Source organism: Phyllobates terribilis, unplaced genomic scaffold (genome assembly GCF_046119375.1).
Source record: "Phyllobates terribilis strain yellow unplaced genomic scaffold, ASM4611937v1 Scaffold_13__5_contigs__length_258822181, whole genome shotgun sequence".
Classification (NCBI taxonomy): Eukaryota; Metazoa; Chordata; class Amphibia; order Anura; family Dendrobatidae; genus Phyllobates; species Phyllobates terribilis.
Genome location: NW_027362773.1, coordinates 109,108,719 through 109,125,296, shown reverse-complemented (window position 1 = coordinate 109,125,296; position 16,578 = coordinate 109,108,719).

Genomic DNA, 16,578 nt, shown 5'->3' with positions numbered 1-16,578 from the left:
TATTGCAATCCCCATTAGGAAATGAGCTCCATTATTGACAATGCTATCCAGTGTACATCTTGCCACATGTATGTATTCCTTGAACAGCAGGTCGAGGTTGCTTACTGCTGCGCGAGATGTGTGCACGTTGTGCGTTTGGAAGCCCAGATACTGGATCTAAATGAGCAGCTGGCAACACTGAGATCCATTGACAACATGGAAAGGAGTCTGCTGCTCACTGAGCAGCAGCTTACTGGGGTAGATGTGGGGGAGGGTGGTAGTCGGGAACTGCAGGACAGTGAGGTCGCTAGTTGGGTGACAGTTAGAAGGGGTGGTAGAGGGAAGAGTGCCAGGGAGGCTAGTCCTGATCTGGCACACCCCAATAAGTTTGCAAAGTTGGCAGATGAGGGGAGTGATGGTACAGGGGTAGCACTACTGCAGCAAGGCATCTCCGGCTTTCAGGGGACGAGTGTCAGCTCCAGTAAAGAGGGAAATAGGAGAGTAGGGCAGGCTAGGCAGGTGCTGGTAGTGGGGGACTCAATTATTAGAGGAAAAGATAGGGCAATCTGTCACAAAGACAGGGATCGTCGAACAGTGTGCTGCCTACCTGGCGCTCGAGTCCGGCACATCGCTGATCGGGTTGACAGATTACTGGGAGGGGCTGGTGAGGACCCAGCGGTCATGCTGCACATTGGCACAAATGACAAAGTTAGAGGTAGGTGGAAGGTCCTTAAAGATGATTTTAGGGAATTAGGCTGCAAGCTGAAAGCAAGGACCTCCAAGGTGGTATTCTCTGAAATACTACCGGTACCACGTGTCACGCCAGAGAGGCAACAGGAGATTTGGGAGATAAATAAGTGGCTCAAGAACTGGTGTAGGAAAGAGGGATTTGGGTTCCTGGAGAACTGGGCCGACTTCACAGTTGGCTACAGACTCTACGCTAGGGACCGGCTGCACCTTAATGGGGAGGGTGCAGCTGTGCTGGGGGAGAAAATGGCTAGAAGGTTGGAGGAGTGTTTAAACTAGGGATTGGGGGGGAGGGTATTCATTTTATAGGTGGGGAAGATAGTGCAGATAGTGACCTGGGCACAAATAAAGAAATTGGGGGTGGGGTTAGAACAGTCAATAAAGTAAGATGGAATAGAGGTACAGAGAGATACATAAAATGCATGTACACTAATGCCAGAAGCCTCACCAACAAAATGGAGGAATTAGAATTAATTTTGTTGGAAAATAATTATGACATGGTAGGGATATCTGCGACATGGCTGGACGAGAGCCATGACTGGGCAGTTAATTTACAGGGCTATAGTCTGTTCAGAAATGACCGTACAAACAAGCGAGGGGGGGTGTGTGTTTATATGTAAAATCATCCTTAAAACCTGTCTTGCGGGAGGATATATGTGAATCTAATGAAAATGTAGAGTCCCTGTGGGTGGAGATAAGGGGAGGGGGAAAAAATAATAAATTACTGATAGGGGTTTGTTATAAGTCTCCAAAAATAATGGAAGTAGCGGAGAATATCCTCGTAAAGCAGATAGATGAAGCAGCGACTCAAGGAGAAGTCATTATTATGGGAGACTTCAACTACCCTGAAATACATTGGGGGACAGAAACATGTAGTTCAAGCAAAGGAAATAGGTTTTTGACTACTATGAGAGACAATTACCTTTCACAACTGGTTCAGGACCCAACAAGAAGGGGGGCACTGCTAGACCTAATATTAACCAATAGGCCAGACCGCATATCAAATATATTAGTTGGGGGTCACTTGGGTAATAGTGATCACAAAATAATACGTTTTCATGTAACCTTTAATAAGATGTATAGTAGCGGGGTTACAAGGACACTAAACTTCAGGAAGGCAAATTTCCAACGGTTAAGAGATCATCTTAGTGCAATAAACGGGGACGATATCCTGAGACATAAAGCTACACAAAGCAAATGGGAGACATTTATTAACATCCTGAATAGGACCTGTGCACAATATATACCCCTTGGGAATAAACATGCTAGAAATAGGAGGAAACCACTATGGCTAAATAGAGCTGTAAGGGGCGCAATAAGTGACAAAAAGAAAGCATTTAGAGAACTAAAGCAAGTAGGTAGTGATGAGGCATTAAATAAATATAGAAAATTAAATAAATTATGTAAAAAACAAATCAAGGCAGCAAAGATTTAGGCAGAGAGAATTATTGCCAGAGAAAGTAAAAATAACCCCAAAATATTCTTTAACTATCTAAATAGTAAAAAACTAAAAAATGATAGTGTTGGCCCCCTTAAAAATAGTCTGGGTGAAATGGTGGATGAGGATGAGGAAAAAGCCAATATGCTAAATGATTTTTTTTCAACCGTATTTACACAAGAAAATCGCATGACAGAAAACATGATTAGTGATAACAAAAATTCTCCAGTAAATGTCACTTGCTTAACCCAGCAGGAAGTATGGCGGCATCTAAAAATCACTAAAGTTGACAAATCACCGGGCCCGGATGGGATACACCCGCGAGTACTGCAGGAATTAAGTAACGTCATAGATAGACCATTATTTTTAATCTTTAAAGATTCCATAATAACAGGGTCTGTACCACAGGACTGGCGTATAGCAAATGTGGTGCCAATATTCAAAAAGGGGACAAAAACTGAACTTGGAAATTATAGGCCGGTAAGCTTAACCTCTACTGTGGGTAAAATCCTGGAGGGTTTCCTAAGAGATGCTATAATAGAGTATCTGAAGAAGAATAACCTCATGACCCAATATCAACATGGGTTTACGAGGGACCGTTCCTGTCAAACTAATCTGATCAGTTTTTATGAGGAGGCAAGTTCCGGACTGGACCAAGGAAATGCAGTGGATGTTGTGTATATGGACTTTTCAAAAGCTTTTGATACGGTTCCACACAAAAGGTTGATACACAAAATGAGAACAATGGGGATAGGGGAAAATATATGTATGTGGGTTAAGAATTGGCTCAGTGATAGGAAACAAAGGGTGGCTATTAATGGAAAACACTCAAACCGGGTCTCAGTTAACAGTGGGGTACCACAGGGGTCAGTATTGGGCCCACTTCTTTTTAACATATTTATTAATGACACTAAACTCTGCAGGGTAATCAATACAGAGGAGGACAATTTTATATTACAGGAGGATCTATGTAAACTAGAAGCTTGGGCTGATAAATGGCAAATGAGCTTTAATGGGGATAAATGTAAGGTAATGCACTTGGGCAGAGGAAATAAAATGTATAATTATAAGCTTAATTGTAAAACACATGGCAAAACTGTTACTGAAAAAGACCTGGGTGTATTGGTGGACGGCAAGCTCAGTGTAGTGGCCAGTGTCAGGCTGCTTCTGCAAAGGCAAATAAAATAATGGGATGCATTAAAAGAGGCATAGATGCTCATGAGGAGAACATAATTTTACCTCTATACAAGTCATTAGTGCGACCACACTTAGAATACTGTGTACAGTTCTGGTCTCCGGTGTATAAGAAAGACATAGCTGAACTAGAGCGGGGGCAGAGAAGAGCGACCAAGGTTATTAGAGGACTGGGGGTCTGCAATACCAAGACAGGTTATTACACTTGGGGTTATTTACTGTGGAAAAAAGAAGGCTTAGGGGTGATCTTATTACTATGTACAAGTATATGAGGGGACAGTACAAAGAGCTTTCTACTGATCTTTTTACTCTGAGGCCTGAGACGGGGACAAGGGGGCATCTTCTACGTCTAGAGGAAAGAAAGTTTAATCATAATCACAGACGGGGATTCTTTACTGTAAGAGCAGTGAGACTATGGAACTCTCTGCCGCATGATGTTGTAATGAGTGATTCACTGTTAAAATTTAAGAAGGGCATGGATGCCTTTCTTGAAAAGTATAATATTACAGGTTATAAATACTAGATTCCTTGATAGGGCGTTGATCCAGGGAACTAGTCTGATTGTCGTATGGAGTCAGGAAGGATTTTTTTTCCCCAATGTGGAGCTTAGTGTTTACCACATGTTTTTTTTTTGCCTTTCTCTGGATCAACATGTTAGGCTATGGGTTGAACTAGATGGACTTAGTCTTCCTTCAACCTTAAAAACTATGTTACATTTACACATCCTCATTTTGGCAAACGTTATTCTATTAAAGAATATTTCTCTTGTGATTCCACGTATGTGGTGTATCTAATTAAGTGTCCATGCGGTCTCGCATATGTTGGTGAGACCACCCAACATATCCGAGACCGTATTTCACAACACAAATCGACAATTCGTTGTGGACGCACGATGTTACCTATACCAGCACATTTTCTAGCTATGTCCCACAACATTTCACAACTAAGGTATCAAGTAATTGATCACATTCCGCCAAATAGACGGGGGAGCAACCGGATTCAAAACCTCAAAAAACGTGAGCTATACTGGATACATACGCTACAGATCCTCACTCCGAAAGGACTTAATAGGGAGTATGACGCACAAGATGAATAAAAAATTCCTATATCGCCCCCAAAAATCCCTCTACCTATATGACATAAAACTCACTCTGTCCAGTGTCTATTGGATAGGATAATAAACCAGGGTTTAGCGGATAATTCTATGCTACTGATTAAAGTTTTAAGTTGTGGGTCATTCACTGGGCTTTCAGTATGGATGACTAGATTGTTTGCCATTTTATAATAATTGAATATATTTCATGTTACTGATTATTTTTCTTTGTCTTGTAGGTTACTAATTAAGGTTCCCAGGGACCTCCGTAACGAATCCCATGCATTTTTTTCTTTGACTCTTCAGGATCCCCCTCCTTATTTTGCAATTTAATATAATATAATCTGTTTTTCAAGTATTCATCTCCTATAGCTCCTCCTAAGGTTGGCTCACCCTGCGTTATTCTGCTCTTGATTGAGTATAACCTCTTTCCACTGATTTACACCTTAAGTAAAGTCTATCCACTTACTTCCAGTGTAGCGTATATACTGCGCATGTCCGGAAGTGACTTGCGTTCCACTGTCTCCCTTTGCGTTCCAGCACGCGCACCGGAAGTCAGTATGGCCATACTGCGCATGACCGGATATACACCGGCGTTCTTTCACCGCTTCCACCAACGCACTAGTCCTATATAATATATATATAGTCCTATATATATAGTCCTTTATATAGTCCTTCCTTCTTTCCACCACACGGCGCTTTTTCGCGGTTCCTAGTCCATGCACTATTCCCTTCACGCCAGGTATGTAATCCTTCAGTGTTCCCTACGCCATTTTTGCTATTTGAACCGTTTGTTCTGTGTCTAATTGTTCCTACTTACCTGTAATAGAGTTTCTTTGCTGCTACTCCTCTTGTAACTAACTCTATGACGGACCATGACACCATATGGGATCAGTGACTCCATGAGCTTACATTGATATTCCCATTAGAAGCCTTATGATGAATATATTGCATGTTACCTACACTCTTTAATATAAATTGTACCCTTTTTCCTCATTGTAAATCATCTGACAACGTTTGTCCTTGTACCCTTTTTCCTCATTGTAAATCATCTGACAACGTTTGTCCTTCAAGCATATATGTGAATATACAGTACAGACCAAAAGTTTGGACACACCTTCTTATTTAAAGATTTTTCTGTATTTTCATGACTTTGAAAATTGTACATTCACACTGAAGGCATCAAAACTATGAATTAACACATGTGGAATTATATACTTAACAAAAAAGTGTAAAACAACTGAAAATATGTCTTATATTCTTGGTTCTTCAAAGTAGCCACCTTTTGCTTTGATGACTGCTTTGCACACTCTTGGCATTCTCTTGATGAGCTTCAAGAGGTAGTCACCGGAAATGGTCTTCCAACAATCTTGAAGGAGTTCCCAGAGATGCTTAGCACTTGTTGGCCCTTTTGCCTTCAATCTGCGGTCCAGCTCACCCCAAACCATCTCGATTGGGTTCAGGTCTTGTTACTGTGGAGGCCAGGTCATCTGGCGTAGCACCCCATCTCTCTCCTTATTGGTCAAAAAGCCCTCACAAAGCCTGGAGGTGTGTTTGGGGTCATTGTCCTGTTGAAAAATAAATGATGGTCCAACTAAACACAAACCGGATGGAATAGCATGGCGCTGCAAGATGCTGTGGTAGCCATGCTGGTTCAGTATGCCTTCAATTTTGAATAAATCCCCAACAGTGTCACCAGCAAAGCACCCCCACACCATCACACCTCCTCCTCCATGCTTCACGGTGGGAACCATGCATGCAGAGTCCATCCGTTCACCTCTTCTGCGTCGCACAAAGACGTGTGTTCTTTAGCCCATACAAGAGTCTTCTGCTTGTTGCCTGTCCTTAGCAGTGGTTTCCTAGCAGCTATTTTACCATGAAGGCCTGCTGCTCAAAGTCTCCTCTTAACAGTTGTTGAAGAGATGTGTCCGCTGCTAGAACTCTGTGTGGCAGTGGCCTGGTCTCTAATCTGAGCTGCTGTTAACCTGCGATTTCTGAGGCTGGTGACTCGGATAAGCTTATCCTCAGAAGCAGAGGTGACTCTTGGTCTTCCTTTCCTGGGGCAGTCCTCATGTGAGCCAGTTTCTTTGTAGCGCTTGATGGTTTTTGCAACTGCACTTGGGGACACTTTCAAAGTTTGCCCAATTTTTCGGACTGACTGACCTTCATTTCTTAAAGTAATGATGGCCACTCGTTTTTCTTTACTTAGCTGCTTTTTTCTTGCCATAATACAAATTCTAACAGTCTATTCAATAGGACTATCAGCTGTGTATCCACCTGACTTATGCACAACACAACTGATGGTCCCAACCCCATTTATAAGGCAAGAAATCCCATGTATTAAACCTGACAGGGCACACCTGTGAAGTGAAAACCATTTCCGGTGACTACCTCTTGAAGCTCATCAAGAGAATGCCAAGAGTGTGCAAAGCAGTCATCAAAGCAAAAGGTGGCTACTTTGAAGAACCTAGAATATAAGACATATTTTCAGTTGTTTCACACTTTTTTGTTAAGTATATAATTCCACATGTGTTAATTCATAGTTTTGATGCCTTCAGTGTGAATGTACAATTTTCATAGTCATGAAAATACAGAAAAATCTTTAAATGAGAAGGTGCACACTTTGCTCCAGTACCGGCTGTGTCTCTTGTCTGATTGTTTAGGGCGGCGGCGCGGCTACTGCCTGATTCTTATAGTTACTGTGTGCGCACTCCTAATGCCTCCCCAGCCTATTGCTGTGAGTCACTGGATACTTAAACCTCCTCCACCCAGTAGGGGGTGCCTGAGCAACACTTTGATTCAGTGTGTTCTGTGCAACTGAGTTGCCAGGTCCTGTCCTGTATCTTGTCTGTTTCCGCCCCTGGGGGCTGTATACCCAGGCCTGTTACCTGTATCTGTGACTTCTAGTCTGTCTCCGCCACCATGAGGGCTGAGTTCCCAGGCTCGTTATTGTATCTTATTACTGGTTCAGCTCCTGTCTGAACTGTGTCCTAGCCCGTCACCTGTTTCTCTCTATGTCCGAACCTTCCCTTTTCCTGCAGTGTCTGAACCTGCACCTAACTCCAACTTGTTGTCTCTGAACTTCTGTTTGTGAGTTTTGTGTACACTCGCTACTTCATTGTAAGTACCTTGTGTGTATCTAGTTCTGCTTGTTCACCGCACCTGCGGTTTTGCTCTGCCCTGCTTGTTCACCGCACCTGCGGTTTCGCTCTGCTCTGCTTGTCCACCGCACCTGCGGTTTCGCTCTGCTCTGCTTGTTCACCGCACCTGCGGTTTTGCTCTGCTCTGCTTGTCCACCACACCTGCGGTTTCGCTCCGCTCTGCTTGTCCACTGCACCGGCGGTTTCGCTCTGCTCCGCCCTGCATGTTCACCGCACCGGCGGTTTCGCTCTGCTCAGCTTGTTCATCGCACCTGCGGTTTCGCTCTGCTCAGCTTGTTCACCGCACCTGCGGGTTTTGCTCTGCTCTGCTGGTTTACCGCACCTGCGGGTTTTGCTCTGCTCTGCTTCTCTACCACACCTGCGGGTTTTGCTCTTTGCTCTACTCTGCTTGTTTACCACACCCGCAGGCTTTGCTCTGCTCTGCTTGTCTATCGCACGTGCGGGTTTTGCTCTGCTCTGCTTGTTTACCGCACCTGCGGGCTTTGCTCTGCTCTGCTTGTCTACCGCACCTGCGGGTTTTGCTCTGCTCTACTTGTCTACCGCATCTGCGGGTTTTGCTCTGCTCTGCTTGTCTACCGCATCTGCGGGTTTTGCTCTGCCCTGCTTGTCTATCGCATCTGCGGGTTTTGCTCTGCTCTGCTTGTCTACCGCACCTGCGGGTTTTGCTCTGCTCCACTTGTCTACCGCACCTGTGGGTTTTACTCTGCTCTGCTTGTCTACCGCACCTGCGGGTTTTGCTCTGCTCTGCTTGTCTACCGCACCTGCGGGTTTTTCCCTGCTCTGCTTGTCTACCGCACCTGCGGGTTTTGCTCTGCCCTGCTTGTCAACCGCACCTGCGGGTTTTGCTCTGCTCTACTTGTCTACCGCATCTGCGGGTTTTGCTCTGCTCTGCTTGTCTACTGCATCTGCGGGTTTTGCTCTGCTCTGCTTGTCTACTGCACCTGGGGCTCCTTTCCTGTGTCCTAGTCTGTCATGGTCCCTATCCTGCCTGTGTTCATACCTGCCAGTACCCGCCTGTCTGCATGCCAGCCGTGCCTGCCAGTGCCCACCTGTCTGCAGGCCAGCCGTGCCGACCAGTGCCCATCTGTCTGCATACCAGCCGTGCCTGCCAATACCCACCTATCTGCATACCAGCCGTGCCTGCCAGTACCTACCTGTCTGTATGCCAGCCTAACCTGTCTGTTCCTGCATTCCCCAGTGTGGGTCAACAGCTGTGACCGGGGTCTGACCTGGAGTAGCACCTGGTCCCTCTGCTCAGTTCCTCCCTGGTTCACGGAGTCGACTGAGCCGCCGTGTGACCTTGGTCGGACCGAGTTGATACTTAGTTACGCCCCTCCAGACACTCCTCAGTTCATGGTCCAGTGGGATCACTAATCATGCTCACGCCAGTCAGTCCGGGCGTGTGCGTAACAGTTTGCTCAGGCCATGGTCCCTGTTGAGCCCCACGATCCTTCGCTCTCGGAGACATTTGAATTCTTGTCTGGCGAATACGTGCACCAAGGAAAAAATTTTTTCTCAAGCTGAGGTCCAGGCGATTTACGCACCAGCCCAAATGGAGCAATCAGCACTCGTTCCTGCGGATCCACCACGGTACTATGGGGATCCAAAACAAAGCCGTTCGTTTGTGGAGCAATGTATGCTGCATTTCAAATTCTATGCTCACTATTTTCCCACTGATCGGGTTAAAGTAGCATTCATGATGTCCTACTTAGCGGGTGATGCCTTGAAGTGGATCACCCCCCCCCTATGGGAAGCATGGGATCCTATTGCCTCCGACCTGCAGGCCTTCCTGGTGGCCTTTCTAATGCTCTTCGATGACCCTAACCCTGAAGCTTCTGCTAAAGCTTCCCTTCCCAATATCCTGGAGCAGTCCCCATTGGTGATGCGTGTAGGTAGCCCACCAGTTTCCCAGCCAGAAGAGGCTTCTGCCCACACAGAATCCACACAGGATGACAATGCTCCATAGAATACATCTCTTCCCAACCTCAAGGGGGGGGTACTGTAACATCCCTGGCGGCGTGCTGGCATGGCTTACCACCTCTCACCTTGCAAGACCGCCATCTTACCTATCAATCCAGGCTGCCCACTTTGCTCCAGTACTGACTGTGTCTCTTGTCTGATTGCTTAGGGCGGTGGCCCGGCTACTGCCTGATTCTTATAGTTACTGTGTGCGCACTCCTAATGCCTCCCCAGCCTATTGCTGTGAGTCACTGGATACTTAAACCTCCTCCAGACAGTAGGGGGTGCCTGAGCAACACTTTGATTCAGTGTGTTCTGTGCAACTGAGTTGCCAGGTCCTGTCCTGTATCTTGTCTGTTTCCGCCCCTGGGGGCTGTATACCCAGGCCTGTTACCTGTATCTGTGACTTCTAGTCTGTCTCCGCCACCATGAGGGCTGAGTTCCCAGGCTCGTTCCTATATCTTATTACTGGTTCAGCTCCTGTCTGAACTGTGTCATAGCCCGTTACCTGTTTCTCTCTATGTCCGAACCTTCCCTTTTCCTGCAGTGTCTGAACCTGCACCTAACTCCAACTCGTTGTCTCTGAACTTCTGTTTGTGAGTTTTGTGTACACTCGCTACTTCATTGTAAGTACCTTGTGTGTATCTAGTTCTGCTTGTTCACCGCACCTGCGGTTTTGCTCTGCCCTGCTTGTTCACCGCACCTGCAGTTTCGCTCTGATCTGCTTGTCCACCGCACCTGTGGTTTTGCTCTGCTCTGCTTGTCTACCGCATCTGCAGGTTTTGCTCTGCTTTGCTTGTCTACCGCATCTGCAGGTTTTGCTCTGCTCTGCTTGTCTACCGCACCTGCGGCTCCGTTCCTGTGTCCCAGTCTGTATTGGTCCCTATCCTGCCTGCGTTCCTACCTGCCAGTACCCGCCTGTCTGCATGCCAGCCGTGCCTGCCAGTGCCCACCTGTCTGCATGCCAGCCGTGCCTGCCAGTGCCCACCTGTCTGCATACCAGCCGTGCCTGCCAATACCCACCTGTCTGCATACCAGCCGTGCCTGCCAGTACCCACCTGTCTGTATGCCAGCCTAACCTGCCTGTTCCTGCATTCCCCGGTGTGGGTCAACAGCTGTGACCAGGGTCTGACCTGGAGTAGCACCTGGTCCCTCTGCTCGGTTCCTCCCTGGTTCACGGAGTCGACTGAGCCGCCATGTGACCTTGGTCGGTCCGAGTTGATACTTAGTTACACCCCTCCAGGCACTCCTCGTTTCATGGTCCAATGGGATCACTAATCATGCTCACACCAGTCAGTCCGGGCGTGTGCATAACACAGCAAAGCACCCCCACACCATCACACCTCCTCCTCCATGCTTCACGGTGGGAACCAGGCATGTAGAGTCCATCCGTTCAACTTTTCTGCGTCGCACAAAGACACGGTGGTTGGAACCAAAGATCTCAAATTTGGACTCATCAGACCAAAGCACAGATTTCCACTGGTCTAATGTCCATTCCTTGTGTTCTTTAGCCCAAACAAGTCTCTTCTGCTTGTTGCCTGTCCTTAGCAGTGGTTTCCTAGCAGCTATTTTACCATGAAGGCCTGCTGCACAAAGTCTCCTCTTAACAGTTGTTGTAGAGATGTGTCTGCTGCTAGAACTCTGTGTGGCATTGACCTGGTCTCTAATCTGAGCTGCTGATAACCTGCGATTTCCGAGGCTGGTGACTCGGATAAACTTATCCTCAGAAGTGTAGTATCGGCGTCTATGCCCCCTGAGAGGCAGAGACGCCGTCCCTCTTACCGCCGCGCTCCCGGCCTGGCGTCTTCCGGCTCTCCTGCTGCTGCTGCCGGCGCGCTCAGCTTCCCGGGCACTGTGCTTAGGCCAGGGACTCTTTAGGATGGCGCGCGCGGCCCCTTTAAGAGTGGGGGAGCGCGCGCGCGCCGTCCTAAGTAGTCCCCGGCCGATAGCCGGAGGACCTCTCATATAAATGGCACCTCCAAAATGGAGGTGCCCGTGCAAGGTTGTTGTTATGATCTGCAACAAGAACTAAGGAAAGATAGGGGAAAGCTGTCCCTACAGTAAGACTAAGCTGAATCCCTACGATGTAGCGGGCTGCCTGTTCCTAGTGAACAGACCCGCCTTCGTCCTCGGCTAGTCTGAACGAAGACCTATAGAATTAAGGGAGGGGTCCCTAAAAGAACTAAGGACTGGGACAAAAATGGGACACCCCCTAAACAGAAATTGTTGTAGAACACAAAAGACAAACTGACAAAAAGTATGAGAGGTCCAAGAGGACCAAGCAAACTGACAGAGATAGGCACCGAAGCACCAGGCTAGCAAAACAGTCAAACAACACTGAAGTCCAGCAAAGCCAGAAGGGTGGAGCTGGAATATATAGGCAGATGGTCACGTGACCGCAAAACACAAGATAGAAAAAACTAACAGGAGGGTTCTAACAGTACCCCCTCTTTTATGAGGATCCTCCGGATTCTCCAGGCCCAGGCCTATCCGGAAACCTACTGTGGAAAGCTTTAACAAGCCTAGGAGCAGAGACATCATGCGTTCTTACCCAGGAGTTGTCTTCGGGACCGAAACCCTTCCAGGAGACAAGATACTGTAATCTCCCTCTATGCCATCTAGAATTCAAGATACGAGAAATTTCATATTCGCTGTCTTCCACCACAGGAGGAACTGTGACAGTGACGACCATATCAGATACGTCAGCCTTTTTCAACAAGGAAACATGAAACACAGGATTAATCTTCCAGGAAGTAGGGACATCCAACCTAACAGCAGACTGGTTAACAACCTGAAGCACTTTAAATGGACCCACAAACTTAGGACCCAGTTTTTTAGAAGGAAACCTCAACCGCAGGTTCTTCGAGAACAACCAAACCATGTCACCCACAGTAAACAAAACCTCTTTACGTTTCCTGTCAAAATACTTCTTGGACTTTTTGTTAGCCTCTTGAAGGTTACAACGTACATTAGTCCAAACTTTCTCCAAATCACCGGAAAAATTCTCCTCCTCCTGCACCGCCGACCCCAATTTGGAGAACGAACCAAAAGATGGATGTCTCCCAGTACAGCAAAAAAAAGGAGAACACCCAGCAGAGGAGGATGTATAATAGTTAAGAGCAAATTCTGCGAGAGGCAGAAACTCCGACCACACCTCTTGATTGTCCGCCACAAAACAATGCAAAAACTGCTCAACATCCTGGTTCTTTCTTTCAGTCTGTCCATTAGACTCAGGATGATAACCAGACGAAAATGACAAATGGACTCCCAACCTGTCACAAAAAGCATGCCAAAAGCGAGCCACAAACTGAGGTCCTCTATCAGAAACAATATCCGTGGGAACGCCATGGAGCTTGACAATCTCCTTAACAAACGCCTTAGCGAGTGTCTTGGCGCAGGGCAACTTAATGAATGGAACCAAATGACACATCTTACTAAAACGGTCCACGACCACCCAGATGACAGTAAAACCCTCGGACACAGGAAGATCAGTAATAAAATCCATAGTGAGATGCGTCCAAGGCGCACTAGGAACCTCCAGAGGGCAAAGCAACCCCGCAGCAGGAGTATGTGAAGCCTTTGACCTAGCGCACAAAGTACACTGACACACCCACTTGATGACTTCCTTCTGCCACCAGGCCAGCAAAAACTGCGACTGATCAATCTCTTAGTCTTCGAAATTCCTGGATGGCCTGCCAACAGAGACTCATGACACTCCACAAACAAATCTCTCCTAAAGGCTCTAGGCACGAACAACCTCCCATGGGGAGTGTTAGATGGAGCATCATCTTGAGCTTTCAGAATCCCATTCTCCAAAACGGAGTCCAAAGCCGCCACCACAACTCCTTTCTGTAAAATGCTCTCCTCCTCCTCGGCACCGACCGTAGGAGAGAAGCTGCGAGATAAAGCATCGGCTTTAACATTCTTAGTACCAGGGATATAGGTAACAGAAAAATGAAACCGAGAAAAAAAAAGTGCCCACCTAGCTTGACGGGCATTCAAGCGCTTGGCAGCCTCCAGATAGATCAAATTCTTATGATCTGTGAAAACCTGAATAGGAAATCTAGCGCCTTCCAAAAAATGACGCCAATGTTCAAACGCGAGTTTAATAGCCAACAACTCCCGATTTCCAACATCATAATTCAGTTCGGTTTCCGAAATTTTTTTCGAAAAGAAGTCACAAGGATGTCTCTCCTGAGACAAAACTGCTCCGACCCCCACCGATGAAGCATCGACCTCGACCAAAAAAGGCTTGGTCTCATCAGGCTGCATAAGGGGCAGAACTGAACCTCTCTTTGAGATACTCAAACACTTCAATGACCTCAGTAGTCCACTGGGCCGTATTCGCACCTTTCCTGGTGAGATCGGTTAGAGGTTTAACAATTACAGAAAAATTCTTAATGAATTTCCTGTAATAATTGGCAAAACCCAAAAATCTCTGTATAGATTTCAAACCAATAGGCCTAGGCCATTCCTGCACAGCCTGAAACTTCACAGGGTCCATCTCAAAGCCCTCGCTGGAGACAATGTAGCCCAAAAAACTAATTTTCTGCACAGCGAACTCACATTTCCCCAGCTTAGCAAAGAGTGAATTATCACCCAATAACTGCAAAACTTCACGTACACTCTGCCAATGGGACTCCAGATCTGGTGAATAAATCAAAATGTCATCCAAATACATAACCACATTCTTACCAGTCAGAGGTCTCAGGATGTCATTAATAAGGTTCTGAAAAAATGCAGGTGCATTGGTAAGACCAAAAGGCATCACCAAATTCTCAAAATGACCTACCGGAGTGTTAAAAGCAGTTTTCCATTCATCACCCTCCTTCACATGTAACAAATTGTATGCCCCCCAGAGATCAATTTTGGAGAACCACTTGGCTCCCACTAACTGGTTAAACAAGTCAGGAATTAACGGTAACGGGTAGGAATTGCTTACGGTAATCTTATTAATTTCACGAAAATCCAGACATGGACATAAACCGCCGTCCTTTTTTTAACAAAGAAGAATCCAACTGCCACAGGTGACTTAGAAGGTCTAATGTGACCAGCAGCCAGGCTAGTCTGTATGTACTCCTCCAAGGCCTTTCTTTCAGGGATAGTCAGATTAAACAAGCGACTCTTGGGAAGAGTAGCTCCTGGAACAAACTCAATGGCGCAATCATAATCCCTATGAGGAGGTAAAACTTGTGACTCCTCCTCCAAAAAAACCCTCCAAAAATCTTGAATAGGTACAGGTAATTCCACTTTTTCCACAGCCGCAATGCGACTATTACAACATTTATCATAGCACTTCGGACTCCAAGACTTAATCACATTAGTAGACCAGTCCAATAAAGGATTGTGCAGTTTTAACCAAGGCAATCCTAGAACAACTGGAGAGGGTAAATTATCCAAAACAACCAAATCCAAAATTTCTTGGTGAACTCCATTGATAGTGAGAGGAAATGCAGCAGTCTTGTGAGTAATACATTTCAAAGGAGTGTTATCAATTGCAACCACAGAAATAGGTGATGACAAAGGTTTGGATTTCAATTTAATGTTTTCCAAAAACCCTTTATCAATCACATTAAGTGTTGAACCACAATCCACAAATACCTAAAATTCTATAAAATCTCCCTGCAGAGTAGTACTCCCAGAAAGAAATACTCCTGCAGAGCGTAAACAAGCTATACAGGCGTAACTGACCTTTTTTTTTCTTTACTTAAACTACGCTCACAATACTTAATCAAATGGTCACCTTTACCACAATAAAGACACAATCCCTCGGCGAATCTCCGGTCTTTTTCCTGAGAGCGGAGTGACATCGCCCCCACCTCCACTGGTTCTCCGCTGTCAGAGCAGATTTTCTGGGAACTAGGACCTGACGTTACAGGAGTTTTTACATCATTCACCCTAGACCTCAGTCTCCTGTCCACACGAACAGCTAACTGCATAGCTTCCTGCAGAGTCTCAGGTGCAGGGAATGCAATTAGCAAATCCTTAACCCTTTCACTCAGACCAGCAAGAAATAAACATCTCAGCGCAGAATCATTCCATTTAACTTCTGAGGCCCATCTCCTGAAGTGTGTGCAATAATTTTCAACATCATCTGACCCCTGATTCAAACGCCTAGGTTCTGATTCAGCAGATGAGATTCAATCAGGATCGTCATATAATAGCCCCATAGCAGAAAAAAATTCTTCAACAGAACTTAAACACGGATCATTAGGCTGGAGAGAAAAGGCCCACCCCTGTGGTTCGTTGCGCAAAAGTGACATAATAAAACCAATGCGCTGTGATTCATTCCCAGAGGATCTTGGTCTCAAACAAAAATATAACAAACAAGCATTTTTAAAGAAAAAAATCTTGCTGTTTACCATAAAAAAACATCAGGCAGTCCTACCTTGGGTTCGACAAAATGCGCTCCAGGACAGCTACTCACATGTTGCTGAAGCTCAACCACCTCCAGAGACAATCCCTGCAGGCGTTGAGCCAAGTCCTGGATGGAAACCATACTGATCCCCAAATTTCTTTCCTTTTAGTCTTTTTTGGGCTGGACTTACTGTTATGATCTGCAACAAGAACTAAGGAAAGATAGGGGAAAGCTATCCCTACAGTAAGACTAAGCTGAATCCCTACGATGTAGCAGGCTGCCTGTTCCTAGTGAACAGACCCGCCTTCGTCCTCGGCTAGTCTGAACGAAGACCTATAGAATTAAGGGAGGGGTCCCTAAAAGAACTAAGGACTGGGACAAAAATGGGACACCTCCTAAAAAGAAATTGTTGTAGAACACAAAAGACAAACTGACAAAAAGTACTAGAGGTCCAAGAGGACCAAGCAAACTGACAGAGATAGGCACCAAAGCACCAGGCTAGCAAAACAGTCAAACAACACTGAAGTCCAGCAAAGCCAGAAGGGCGGAGCTGGAATATATAGGCAGATGGTCACGTGACCGCAAAACACAAGATAGAAAAAACTAACAGGAGTGTTCTAACAGTTGTAGCTTTGTGTCCTAAACTCTG